The following is a 13,900-nucleotide window of genomic DNA, read 5'->3' as shown; positions in this document are numbered from 1 at the left end:
TTGCTTAGCTTAGTCAAGATTGCAAACTTGGCCCTGATATGGTTTATCAATGCCTCATTTGTAGTTGTACTTGTATAATATGTGGGTAATCCTTCAATAAACCACTTTGTTAAGGAGACACTGTGGTTAGAGAAACAAGCAATCCAATGTTCATCTACAAGGTACATTTGTCTGTCAAAAGAAATGCCTGCTCCAATCTTTTGTTGATAACAAGGGGGTGATGCTATAAGAAGTATATGAGTACCCCAAAATGCCCTGGAAAGAGCAGGCAAATCACGAAAAAGGCACTGCATAACCACTTATGTTTTACACCAAACAACCTGTGGGGAAGTGCTTTAAGAGGATGCCATATCAGCTGATACACATACCAACAGCTGGATGCAACTTTTATAATTTTTTAAAAATTATACATCATTCTACCCTTGTCCCTTTAAACTGTTTTTGTCAACATGCCCTTCTTCCTTATTCTGTCCTGTGACAATTTTGTTCAAATATCTTGGCATTAAAATTTCTATTATGGTTCGGAATATAGTCATCTCTATCTACCGCCATGCTTGTAAAATTTTTAAAGACTTCTTTTCTGCTTGGACCTATATTCCTCTATTGGACTGATATACCATTGTCCATTAATTTATCTTGGAATAACATCTTAAAATATACATCACTCATCAGCTTATTTAGAATGATTTGGTCTATTACTTACATTTTATTCTTGGTAATTGGTTTACAGTGGGTTTAATTACAGATCCCTTTGTTACTTAAACTCTCTAAATATTTCCAAAATCTTCTTCCACAAATTTTGGGACTGTCCCTGTGTCACTCCCTGTTGGGTTTTTTGTTTCACATTCTCTTATCAGTCCTTTTTCTCCAGATTCTTATCTCGGCCCACATTTTCCTTCTGCTAGACCTTTGCACAGAGGTTGTTTTTCCTGGGTACTATCATTGCAAAGCCATCCTTTTTTATTTATTGACTGAATGACTGATCGATTGATTCTTAAAAATCTTTTTTCTATAAACTGATCCTTCTTGAGTACTCAGCATTCAGAATCAATGAAGTGTCTCCTTTTAACATGAGGAAATTGTTTTCATTTGCCAATCTTGTGGTTAACGGTATGTCTGGTAGTTGGTGACATATGTAGTGCATCATCCTTGCCACTGCTAGATGACCACTGCCGTCTTGATTTGCCATTAATGTTCCATTTAACTGTTTCCTGTGTTTTCTATATTATTGTTCCACACTAATGGAACTAAACACTGTGGAAAAGTGTTTTTATCTTGTAATTGCAGACATCCTATTTATTTCACAAAAATTACACATTATTCATTAATGCTCAATATGGACTACTTTTGGATTGTTGCTCAAGCTTGCTGTTTCATTAAGCATGTATATATGGGGACATGATGCAAAGAAAGTCGAAATAAACAAATTACAGGTTGCCTGGTGAACATGATAGTTCCAAAGTATGACAAGTATGATTCATAATAGTTAATGTTCAGAATATAAAATAGACATACTGTAATGACATTCCTTTAATGAGTATCAATGTGCAGGTTGCAGAGAGGTGGAATCTGAAATAACTAGAATATGGATACAAATAATAATATAATAATAGAAATAATGTAAAAAATGTCACTCTTCGTTACACTTGCAATTAACACTGTACTAAGCATTAACACATTATGTTCTAAATAAATGAGGTCATGTTTTTTTTTTTCTTATAGTTCTGTCGTTATCTGTGTCTGAATCCAAACAGTGGTAGGATCCTCAATGAATTTAACTCATTTATGCAACAATAGATTTGCCTTAACAGGCAGCATTTTAACCAAATTACAATTATGCCATAACTCTGTGTTAGGACAGTGAGCAGTGTTAGGTTGAAAAAATCTGCATCTATATTTGTACTTTAGACAAAAAACAAAAGAAAACAAATGAAACAACAAAAGTGGTTGTTTAATTTTGCTTTCTGATGTTGGGAACCAAGAGCTTTAGACCTATAAAACCACAAAGAAAAATCTAGTGTAGTATTTTCTTTTGTAATCTGTTAAGTTTAGGTGTAAGTTGTATCTCTTTGCTGGTTGAATTGCCCCTTTCTTTCTTTGAACCTCTTAATTTACACGGTGATCTGTTCTTTTTAAGAATTTGCTTTATTCAGAAGTAAATAGAGCTAGAAGAGCAAAATTTTAACTTTTGAACCAACAGAAATGTGACAGCCAGCAGCTCTGAAAGATTGTTAAATAATTTTACTTACTGAATGTGGCTTGTAATTCTGTTGAAACAAGCAGATTTACCAAAAATATTAAAATATAATGTACATACGTATGTATGATGACTGTCAACAAGCAATATGGTATACAGTTAATGATGGATAGGTCAGTATCTAGATTTTAGATATATTCATCACATATTACATTTTATTTCAATTTTTTCTAAACAGAAAGCTCTGTAGTAATACTGTTTATTATTTAATATTCATTTTAATGCCCTTAACTCAAACTTTTTTCAACATTTTTGCTATAAAAAAACATTGTGTCAAGCATGCAAAAAATGTTTTTTATACTTCTTATTAAAACATATACAGTATACTACTAAAATGTTTGCATATAAAATTAAAACAATATACTGTACCTAGTAAATGATTGTGAGAAAGAGTCTTGGAAAACAAAAGAGCAAGAACAATATAATATGATGAGTATATTCATGGGCACCTACAGAGACTGTTCTGTCATGTAAAATACTTGAGTGATTGTGATATCTGAAAACATTTCTGGGAATACAGTCTGTGTCATTAAGTTGGCATCTGTGCACGTAAATATATTGGGGCGAGGTGTATTTTGATGTCAACCTTGCAGATTAAAAAGAGAAGTGAGTATGTTTCTATCATCTTGTTCTAGCAAAAAGAAATGTGGAGTCATTTAGTAAGGAGGACTATTTTGGACAAAGTTAAATAAATCAGTAAATACACAAATAAATAAAAGTACCATGAAACGTGACAATAAACAAATAATAATGAAATGAGAATAAAAAAAAAAATTAAATGTATAAAGAAATATGTTTTTGTTATTTCTTAATGTGTATAAAGAAATATGTTTTTGTTATTTCTTAATGTATTTATTTTATTATTGGTTAACATATTTATTTTGGTGACAGCACATATAACATAACATAAACCCCAAAATGAAGACTGCAATTTTCACACGTCAAAGTTGAGACGCTGAGTTCTGGTGAATCATCTACAGAATGGATGTATGTGCTAAATTCCAGCGAGTGTTGTCAACCATTAATCGGCTTGCATCCTAGACACTTCATCTGGTATCCCCCGGGATGCCCATAACCCAAATTTATCATCCCACTTCAATCTGTTGGCATCTGGGAGATGGTCCTCAGAACCATTGATGGTTCCTGCTCCCTAGTTGCTCAAGAGGAAGAACACATCCCTGAAGCAACATTCCTCTCTCTCAATCCTTGCCTACCATCGACCACACTGGTTCACACTCCTGATCCACTCTTAGCGTTAGGACAAACTGTCTGGATTGATATCTCTGAAATCTCAGTTCTTCTTCCAAACTTCTCGCCCCACTCTGGCCTACTCATGCCTTTTATACTTTAAGTGTAGGCTGATAGAGAAAATTTCTTGACCCAGGTTCAGCTTACAAAAAAAAAAAGGTTCTTCAGACTTCAGCAATATATAGGTATAAAAAGTGTATTTAACAAGGATATCATTAGACCACACCAATACATGGTTACTCTTGTATTACAAATTTAAGTTATGCTGACAAACCTTTGTTAGATAAGGGCTTTATAGAATATGAATATACAGTACAAGAAACTCTTCAGCATACAGATGGTAACATGTTAATCTATTACAAATACAGCAGGTCCAAATATGGGACAGTACTGTATATCATCTGGTATTAGGTTACCAAAAGATAGAGCAATGCTACATCCGAAAGGTCAGTTGCTCGCCAGGGGCTGCACACTAAAGATTCTACTGAAGATAGACAAAAGTAATATAACTGAAAAGATTAATGGACAAAACTTATTATAAAAGATTTTCCAGTACAAGGCACATTGCTTATAAACTAAGTAATGTTAATGATAAATGGCTGAGCCAACTGTGCAGGAAAAAAAAAATTGAAATCTGTTGTCATAAGAATGAGTCATGGACATCATAAAGGTTTGGGGCATATATTGTTTTCCTGGCTGCAAAAGTTGATTTGAAATAAGCATGATGTGCATAGAACAGAGTCCAAAACAGAGCTGACTGGCCTGGAGACAAAATGGCCGTTTTAAGCAAGAGTAGGGGAAGTGACATCACTGGCACTGGACCCGGAAGTGACATGTTTGTGACCGGAACTGACATCATCATTGCTGCTGAAACCGGAAATGTCATCAGTGGTGCCAGAATCAAGTGGGATTTCCTGGGAATGGTCTGCAAGAAACTGAAAGAGACAGTTATCACACTCTGAGTCTGGTGTAGAATTACTATTGTTTAGGCCCTTTAGCTGTTTCCCATTTGTACGTGTGTGACACTGTGTTCCCTCTAAGCCTAATAATACATGTTTTGAACCCCTGTCTATATAGGGGGTGGCTAATGCACTTGTTCACCATACCAAACAACATCTTTTTTCATTTTCTTTCTCTTTCTGTCTCGCTTTCTCACTCTTTCTTTCTGCTTTCTATCCAAACTACAATTCCCTCAAAGTGGCCTGTGTTGTCGCTGCACTTACAAGTCTTCTCTTTCCATTAAAATGTCAGGTACACAAGGCATCTCCATATGTATAAATACAAGTACACATAAGTGTGGACTACTGGATTTTTGAAATTAACCAATATTTATTTTTCATAACAGTTTTCTTATGTTACTGCATACAACACAATGTTAGCAACATAATACAAAAAATAGTGTATTATAAAAAGAGGCATAGATAGTCAGAATTTTTCTATTATGGTTCTACATGGGTGGCATCCCGGGTCCTCCCTGCGTGGAGTTTGCATGTTCTCCCTGTGTCTGTGTGGGTTTCCTCCAGGTGCTTCGGTTTCCTCCCACAGTCCAAAGACATGCAGGTTAGGTGCATTGGCGATCCTAAATTGTCCCTAGTGTGTGTGTGTGTGTGTGTGTGTGTGTGTGTGTGCCCTGCGGTGGGCTGGCGCCCTGCGCGGGGTTTGTTTCCTGCCTTGCACCTTATGTTGGCTGGGTTTGGCTCCAGCAGACCCCCGTGACCATGTAGTTAAGTATATAACGGGTTGGATAATGGATGGATGGATGGTTCTGCATACCCTGATGGTTCATGGTGTTTTCAGTCCCACCTTTGAGCAGTGTGTTACATTAATAATTTACCTTTAAATAATAATTTCATGTATTTCCTTACACCTAAAAAAATATCTAAAACTCTGCCTCATTTTTCCTATACATTCTCTGGTTGATGTTCAATTTTCTGTGAACATAAAAAAGTTTAAGGCAAGCAAAGACCATCCTGCCTTGCAGGCTTGATCATATTTGTTCTGATCTGTTAACTTTGATAAACAGACCTCAACAAATGAAGAGAGGAAAAATCCCTTTAGCTGTTTTGTAATAGCAAAAAATGTCTGGCAGCTTGAGACTATCGATTCACCTCTGCTCTGAACTGGACATAAACCACAAGTTCAATCAATTTTTAAAAACGTCCAAATGTACTAGGGAGCACATTACATTGGTTAATAGCCCCTTGAGTGAAGATGTTTCTTTGAGCCTTCCTCAGCTTTAGTTTATTCCTTCTGATATGGAATTTTTTTTTTCCCTGCAGGAAAATGCTGGAACAAATCAGTTTATATTTATCACAATCCTAACAACAATGTGATGCTTTTTCATACTTTCAAAACCATGCGGGTGAAACTTATTGTTGCATGTTTTGTGTGATTGTGTAAGGTTGTATAATGCTTGTATACTCTTAAATATGGAAAAAGAGTAGATAAAGTTAATCAGATAGATCTGTCTATTCAGAATGTAATTTTTCTTTATAACTATTTCTAGAATAACCTCTGGTACACTCTGCAGAGCATAATAGTATAGAAAATAAAATTGGGGAAAAAGAGTAAATACAGTAGTGCTTTGTTTGCTCCAAGGGGCAATTTTACAAGGTTCGGTTAAAATCTGCTGATATATTTTTATTATGAAATGCAAAATTTCCCATGGCCAGTCTGCTGATGAAAAAGAGTAAGGACCAGTGCACTCTGCCTTCCCCTGCTCTGGTGTGGAATTACCTTCCTTTGAGCCTTTTAGCTGCCTCCCATGTGCACATGTGTGACAATATTTATAACTTGTGTGTCTTTTAATATTGCTTGTTTATATTTGCAATTTCATTACTGTTTTTATTAATTCTAATTTTTAAATACAGTCTTGTGCTTTTGGTGTGCCAGAGCACATTCCAGAATTTTCTTGAATATACCAAGAAATGACACTGGAAAGGACACTAATCCATCGTGGTACATACTCACTCAATCACTAATGCTTACCAATAGAGGGTCGGTTCTGAGTAGCCACACATCTAAACACAAATACCTGTGAAACAGAATGGAAAATCAGAATATCCAGAGAAAAATCAACATAGATATGGAGATTCATCAACCAGGCCAAAACTAAACCCAGTCTCCATGAGCAGTAACGTATCAACCATGCTACCCTCAATTAACAGTAATGCAAAATATATAAAGGATTAAATAAATTAGATCATATTGCAACATATTTGTGATGGTTAAGGCTTTTTATTTTAATAGTAAATCTCTACAGTAATCCCTCCTCGATCGCGGGGGTTGCATTCCAGAACCCTCTGCGATAGGTGAAAATCCGCGAAGTAGAAACCATATGTTTGTATGGTTATTTTTATATATTTTAAGCCCTTAGAAACTCTCCCACACTGTTTATAAATATTCTCCGCACAGTTATACAGTAAACTCTCGTTTATAGCAGTTAATCCGCTCCAGACAGATAAATGAATTTCCACGAAGTAGGATTCTTTATTTATAAATCTAATATTTCGCAGTTAGAGTATTGAAAACCTGTTTACGACCTTCTAAATATGTTTTTTTAACACTATTAGAGCCCTCTAGACATGAAATAACACCCTTTAGTCAAAAGTTTAAACTGTGCTCCAAGACTAGACAGAGATGACATTTCTTTCTCACAATTAAAAGAATGCAAACATATCTTCCTCTTCAAAGGAGTGCACGCATCAGGAGCAGAGAATGTCAGAGAGAGAGAAAAGTAAACAAGCAAAAGTCAATTTGGCTGTTTGGCTTTTAAGTATGGGAAGCACCGCAATAAAGCAGCCGCAATGAAGGGATCAATGTGAAGGTAGTTTTTCAGCATTTTTCAGAGGATTGTCCGTATCTTCTAAGCAAACAGCCACTGTGCAAACAGCCCCTCTGCTCACACCCCCTCCGTCAGGAGCAGAGAATGTCAGAGAGTGAGAGAGACAGGGAAAAGCAAACAATCAAAAATGAATACGGGCTGTTAGAGCTTTGAAGTGTGCAGGAAGCATATTATATCATTGAGGAGTTTTATTTAATACGTAATACGTGCTCTGATTGGGTAGCTTCTCAGCCATCCGACAATAGCGTCCCTTGTATGAAATCAACAGGGCAAACAAACTGAGGAAGCATGTACCATAAATTAAAAGACCCATTGTCCACAGAAATCCGCGAACCAGCGAAAAATCCGTGATATATATTTAGATATGCTTACATTTAAAATCTGCGATGGAGTTAAGCCGCGAAAGTCAAAGCGAGATATAGCGAGGGATCACTGTATTTAGAGTTTTGGTTATGGCAATATTTCAGTCAACTGACTTGTCAAGGATTGTTAGTAAATTAGTAAACATGGTGATGTGTCTAATAAAATTGTGTAGTTACCATTTGAACTTTAAAAGTAATTAAAATGGTGTGGTTGAAATTAGTATAGAATTACATTAAATAAAATAAAAATACATTGCTGCACAACTTTGTTCAAAATTTGACTGTGGGAAATGAGTTGGATACACTGTTTTCTCGAACAAATTTCAAATTCAGAATAACATAATGGTGATATCTTTTTGAGTGCCTTAATTAACACGAATAATTCAAGTCAAGTGTAATAATGCAGCTGTAAGTAATACATGTTTAACTATTTTATGGTTTATAGGTTTGTGGAAGGCACAGTGAATGGAAGGAAAAAGGTTCTGCAAAGAAAATTGAGGACCTGGCAAAGCAAGCGTTAAAATAAAAGGTATGCTCCCGATTTATATAAAAATGTCAGCAGTTATTTTAGGTGCTGCTGAATAACACTACATTATCACGCAAAGTATTATCAATGAAAAGTTAAGTCTTAAATGTTAAAAAGAATCATTAAAAACTGAATTTTCTTTATTTTTTTTTTGTAATGTAGTGCCTTTATCTAAAGTAAATTTAAAAAATTGAAAATTAAAACCTTTAATTCATTTTTAAGTTCATCTGGCAATTTTCCACGCAACGCATCCCACCTCGATCATACACTTAACACAAGAATTTTTTCTTTTCTGTTTGTTCTGCAGATAAAAAAATAAAAAAAATAAAAGCTATCATATTTCTCTGTGTATTGTACTGTTATAAAGGCAGCATTAATAAGAGCTGCATATTTTATGTAGCCCGCTTATACATTGATTTGCATAAATGAGATGGACACATATTTTATATATAATTTTCATTTTTAAATATACAGTAATTTTGTTGCACCCACTCTTATATTATGCATCGAGTTAAATATTGCATGGAGATGCAAATGTAATGAAATGTTTTTAAACATAAGGGCACAAAATCTGTTTTTGGTTAATACTTATTTTACATATTTTCTTAAGTAATAATGAGTTTTTGACTTGAATTACTGCATGCTCATATGTAGCCCTGAACAACTTAACCACCATGGTGAAATGTCCCCAGACACTTAAAGGGATTAGACCAGGGATATGTTGATGGTTCCTTCTCAATTCATGTTGCAGGAAGATTCATATATATGTACAGCTTATTGCAATGAATATCTATGTTGCTTTTGCTATATAATTTTACTTTCAAGGAATTGTTTGTATGGTCCATTATTTAGTACTGCTGACACACGGATAAAGGAGTTGAAATTCATGAACAGGTTTAATCAACATAAAGGTCTACACTTTTTCCTTTGTCCAACTAAGTATTCCCTAGGCTCTCCTGTTAACATCATCTCAAAGCCATATCATGTTATTTTGGATGTTCACATGTTCATTATTTTGGTTCCCTACACTGCTTAGTTATAGCAAGCTATGCTTTGTGTAAGGATGCTAGGTATATCTGCCTAATAGTGCCCTATGTGTACAGCTTTGCCTATTTGTTTTACAGCAGCTTTAATCAAACTGAGACGTCTATGTATTACTTAACTGCACATGGGCATCTGTCTCAAGGAAAATATGAGACTTCTGTATAGCTGCTTTATAGCACCCCATGTGTATGACTTGACCAATACATTGACAGCTACTTCAAGCAAAGAGACTTACTGTATTAGCTTGGCACGAGAGGATCAAACAGTTGTCTGCAAACCACCTGTTGAAGGTGTCCCTTCTCTGCCACTAACCCCTGTGGGAATAAGGCAATCGCCAACACTGGATTCTCTTAGCATTATACCTTAACTCAACTAAACAATGTGTACTCACTATTGCAATAAAATAAAATTAATAAAACAGTAAAACCAATAGTACCAAAAAGTAGGAGACATTTTTAAAAAGAGTCTTATTGAAAGAAACTTGTGAAAGGACACAGATGATGATGAAGATGAGTCCGTTCAAGACTTGGTACATAGCTACTTAAAAAAAGTTTCTTCAGTCCGCAGAGATCTTTTATCTTGCTAATTTCAGTGGGAATTAAGTCATCTTGTCCTGGTGTTGGTGTGCATCATGCATCCCAAACCAAAGGCCTCCCTATTTGTAATGATTACATAAACGATCAAAAACCTTAAGACCACTGTCATGCTTACATTATAAAGTTGTGCTCCTTTCCCAGGCTGATGACCATGCTAACTGTATTTTCTCCAAGGTTAAAACATAAACTTGTCAAAGGACATTCCAAAGAAATTACAATTAGTATACCTAGCAGCCTGGAATTCTAAAAGAATGAAGCATAAGATTCAAAGCTCAAATCAATAAAGCTCAACATTTAAATTAATACCTCACAGTTTGTACTGCTATCAGATAAAAGATAGAAGGTATCAAGTAAAGATTTCAACAAATAAAATTGAAATTTGCTTGAGTTTGAGCAAACATTCTTTAATATGGCTTGTTCAAGAACTTATCATAGTTCAAATATAGCTTGTTTTCAACATTTGAAATCTTTGTAGAAGTTTGTTAATCAGTAAAAATCTCATTTTATTGTATTTTTAATTCATAGTTCAGTATTGTGAGTTTGAATGAAGTCTTCATTATTGCTTGTTTCCATCACCATGCACATGTACGTTTGACTAACTGCTAACTCTAAAACAGGTAGAAATAATCGAGTGTAAGTATGAGTGTGAATGTAAGTCTGCCCTGTTATTGACTTGAATACTGCCTTGTGTTCTTCCTACATTACTTGAAGTGCTATCAAGGTAGGGTTTGGCTCCATCCAATTTTTTAATAGAAAACAGGGATTACAGAATAAATGAAGTAATGTGTTGTCTTTGCCTGCATACTCTACCAAGATGCTGATGCGAATGGTGTTATATAATAATATAATAATGTAATATAAATCTTATCTGTTTTACATCAATACATTGTGAAATGAACAGCCTCGGCACACACATAAAGGTTTGGGTCAGCCACCCATATATTGTCCCTGGCTGCAAAAGGGTTTTGAAATAGCACTCATGTGTACTGTTTTGAGTCCTGAACTGAACTGATCATGTTAGGAGATGATGGCAGCTTTATAAGTCGAAAAGTGGAAGTGATGTAATTTGGCCGGAACCGGAAGTGATGTCAGCCTGGCAGCTGGAACTGGAAGTCAATCAATCAATCAACATTTATTTATATAGCACATATTCATACAAAAAAATGTAGCTCAAAGTGCTTTACAAAATGAATAGAAAAATAGAAGACACAATAAAAAATAAACATAAGTCAACATTAATTAACATAGAATAAGTAAGGTCCGATGGCCAGGGTGAAGTGATGCCCATCTGGAAGTGATGTTGAATCAGGCAGGTTTTCCCTATATTTGGTCTGGCGGGTAATTACCTCCACTTGGTTCACTTAGCTCCCTGTTAATCACACATGTGTGACATGTATAAAAATATTACTTTGTTACAGAAGTCATATGCACACTTTCAGCTTGTGTTGTGAGTTTATTAAACATCAAAGTAAATTTTTGCATAAAGGACTATCAAAGTTTCAGGGTTACCGCTATTTGACTATGAGCAGATATAATTAGCAAAGTCCATGTAATCTTTTTAATATTAACAACTAGCAGCTGAGAAGTAGTGTGTTAAAGAAGTTATGAAAAAGAAAAGGAAAGATTTTAAAAATAACGTAACATGATTGTCAGTGTATTGTTTTGTCAATGTTATGAGTGTTGCTGTCATATATATACACACACACACACACACACACATAAATATATATATATACATATACATATATATATATATACATATCCACATATCTACATATATATACATATATACATACACATATCAACATATATACACACATACAGACACATATATACATATATATATATACATATCTACATATATACACATATATATCTACATATCTACATACATACATATATATATATATCTACATATCTACATACATACATACATATATATATATATACATATCTACATATATATATACTGTATATAGCAAAATCCCCACGCTTCGCAGCGACATCGTACTGCTTTTAAATTTTTATTAAGAAGAAAAGAAAACCTTTTTAAACTGAGGGAAAATATACCAATAATTATCTGTTAAGGATCTCTTTGTATACCACATTGTCAGTTCAGCACTCCGGTTGTAATATGACCAAGCTGTGCACTGAGCTTACTCTTGAGAATGCAAGATATAGTTGTCCAGGAGAAAAGCAATCTTGCCTCAAATCAATGGCAACCTTTTGTAGGGTCTGTCCCTGAGACTTATTAATTGTCATCGCGAAGCAGAGCCTTACTGGAAATTGGAGGCATTTGAATTGAAATGGGAGATCAGAGGGTATAACAGTGATACGAGGAATACATTCAGAGTGTGGCGCTGTGCTGTTTTTTTGTGAAGCTGCCTTTACACAGCTTTTCAGCTGTTTTATAAATGAACACCATATAAGGCTGTCCTATCTCCTTGCTTCGCGGTTCTGTACTGTTTTATTGTTCGTTTATTTACGATTGTTATAGTTATTGTGTAGCTATTTGAGACTTACTTTACTGTTCAAGTACCCATTTCCTTTATTTAATCCACGGCTTCTGCGCTATTTTTTGTTTGTTTATTACGATTATAGTTATTTATTGATTCCCCTCTTTAACTGACTGCCTGCTCATATAAGGCGCTCCACTGTTTTTTTGGGAAGCAGCCTTTACACAGCTTCTCCGCTGTTTTATAAATGAACAACATTTAAGGCCATCCTTTTTCCTTGCCTCGGCAAGGAAGTAGCCTTTTTATTTAATCCACGGGTTCTCCACTGTTTTATTGTTCGTTTATTACGATTGTTATAGTTCTGTTTGTATAGCACGTTGTCAGTTCAGCACTCCGGTTTTAATATGACCAAACTGTGCAAGCTTACTCTTGAGAATGCAATGTATAGTTGTCCAGGAGAAAAGCAAACTTGCCTCAAATTAATGGCAACCTTTGGTAGGGTATGTCCCTGAGACTTATTACTTGTCATCGCGAAGCAAAGCCTTACTGGAAATTGGAGGCATTTGAATTGAAATGGGAGATCAAAGGGTATAACGGGGATGCGAGGAAGACATTCAGAGTGTGAAGAAACTCTAGAGACAGCGTGTGTATTAACTTGTGGATTTTTTCTGTGAGTATTTGCTGCCAGCGTGACGAAGTTGCTACCGCAAGACCACGTTAGATGTGGAGCTCAGCTCGGAGCATATTCTTTTCCTACTTTGTCAATTGTGTAATGCGTTTTTTGAGCAGGTTTGATTCATGGAAGTGATCACTCGTACTGCGTTCAGTCAGTTCATGTGAGCTGCTCTCTTGTGTGGTGTTGCGATGTCCACGGCTTTATTTAATGTTAGCTAAGACCCAGCACTTAAAAGTTTCTCACTACAGCAATTTTAACTCCGTTACAAAGTGATCCAAAGTCTCGTTTATACCTCGTGTCTTTTCATTAAACTTCTATCTCGCGAATATGGTATCCGTCATAGGCAGGACAAACGGCAGCGGGAGCGTGTCTATAAACTTAATTTAAACTTACGGTTTACACCCTGCTTTTTTTCCGCAGTAGCTGCACTTATGAATATGCTTGCATGCGTTTTTTCTTCAGTGCTCTTTGGAGCTCTTCCTTGTTTTCTACGTACTGCATTCACAGTCAGTTCACGTGATTACGTGGGAGGTGTGATGATGCGACACACAACTCCGCCTCCCACGGCCATCGAGTTGCAGTCTATTACAGTATATGGATAAAATAGGTTCCAGTTATGACCATTACACGTAGAGTTTGAAATGAAACCTGCCAACTTTTGTAAGTAAGCTGTAAGGAATGAGCCTGCCAAATTTCAGCCTTCTACCTACACGAAAAGTAGGAGAATTAGTGATGAGTGAGTCAGTAAGTCAGTCAGTCAGTGAGTGAGTCAGTCAGTCAGTCAGTGAGGGCTTTGCCTTTTATTACTATAGATATGTCACATTTTTGTTGGCCAGCTGTCCCACAAAGGTCCTCTGACATATTGTATGCCCTGCATGGTTTCACAGAGCA

At 35.5% G+C, this 13,900-nt stretch overlaps 1 protein-coding gene across 5 annotated transcripts in view; it reads left to right on the top strand.

The window, feature by feature from the left end:
* LOC120530412 (cadherin-18) overlaps positions 1–13,900 on the top strand; it is a 1,801,315-nt gene that overhangs the window by 211,663 nt on the left and 1,575,752 nt on the right. For all 5 annotated transcript variants that reach the window (XM_039754902.1, XM_039754900.1, XM_039754901.1 and 2 more), the window contains exon 2: positions 8,157–8,240. The gene's annotated coding sequence lies outside the window, so the exon portion shown is untranslated. The remainder of the gene's footprint in view (positions 1–8,156; positions 8,241–13,900) is intronic.

Source organism: Polypterus senegalus, chromosome 5, assembly GCF_016835505.1.
Source record: "Polypterus senegalus isolate Bchr_013 chromosome 5, ASM1683550v1, whole genome shotgun sequence".
In the NCBI taxonomy this organism is placed as follows: Eukaryota; Metazoa; Chordata; class Cladistia; order Polypteriformes; family Polypteridae; genus Polypterus; species Polypterus senegalus.
Note: the sequence above shows the minus strand (reverse complement) of the source record. Positions and strands in the feature narration are given on the sequence as shown.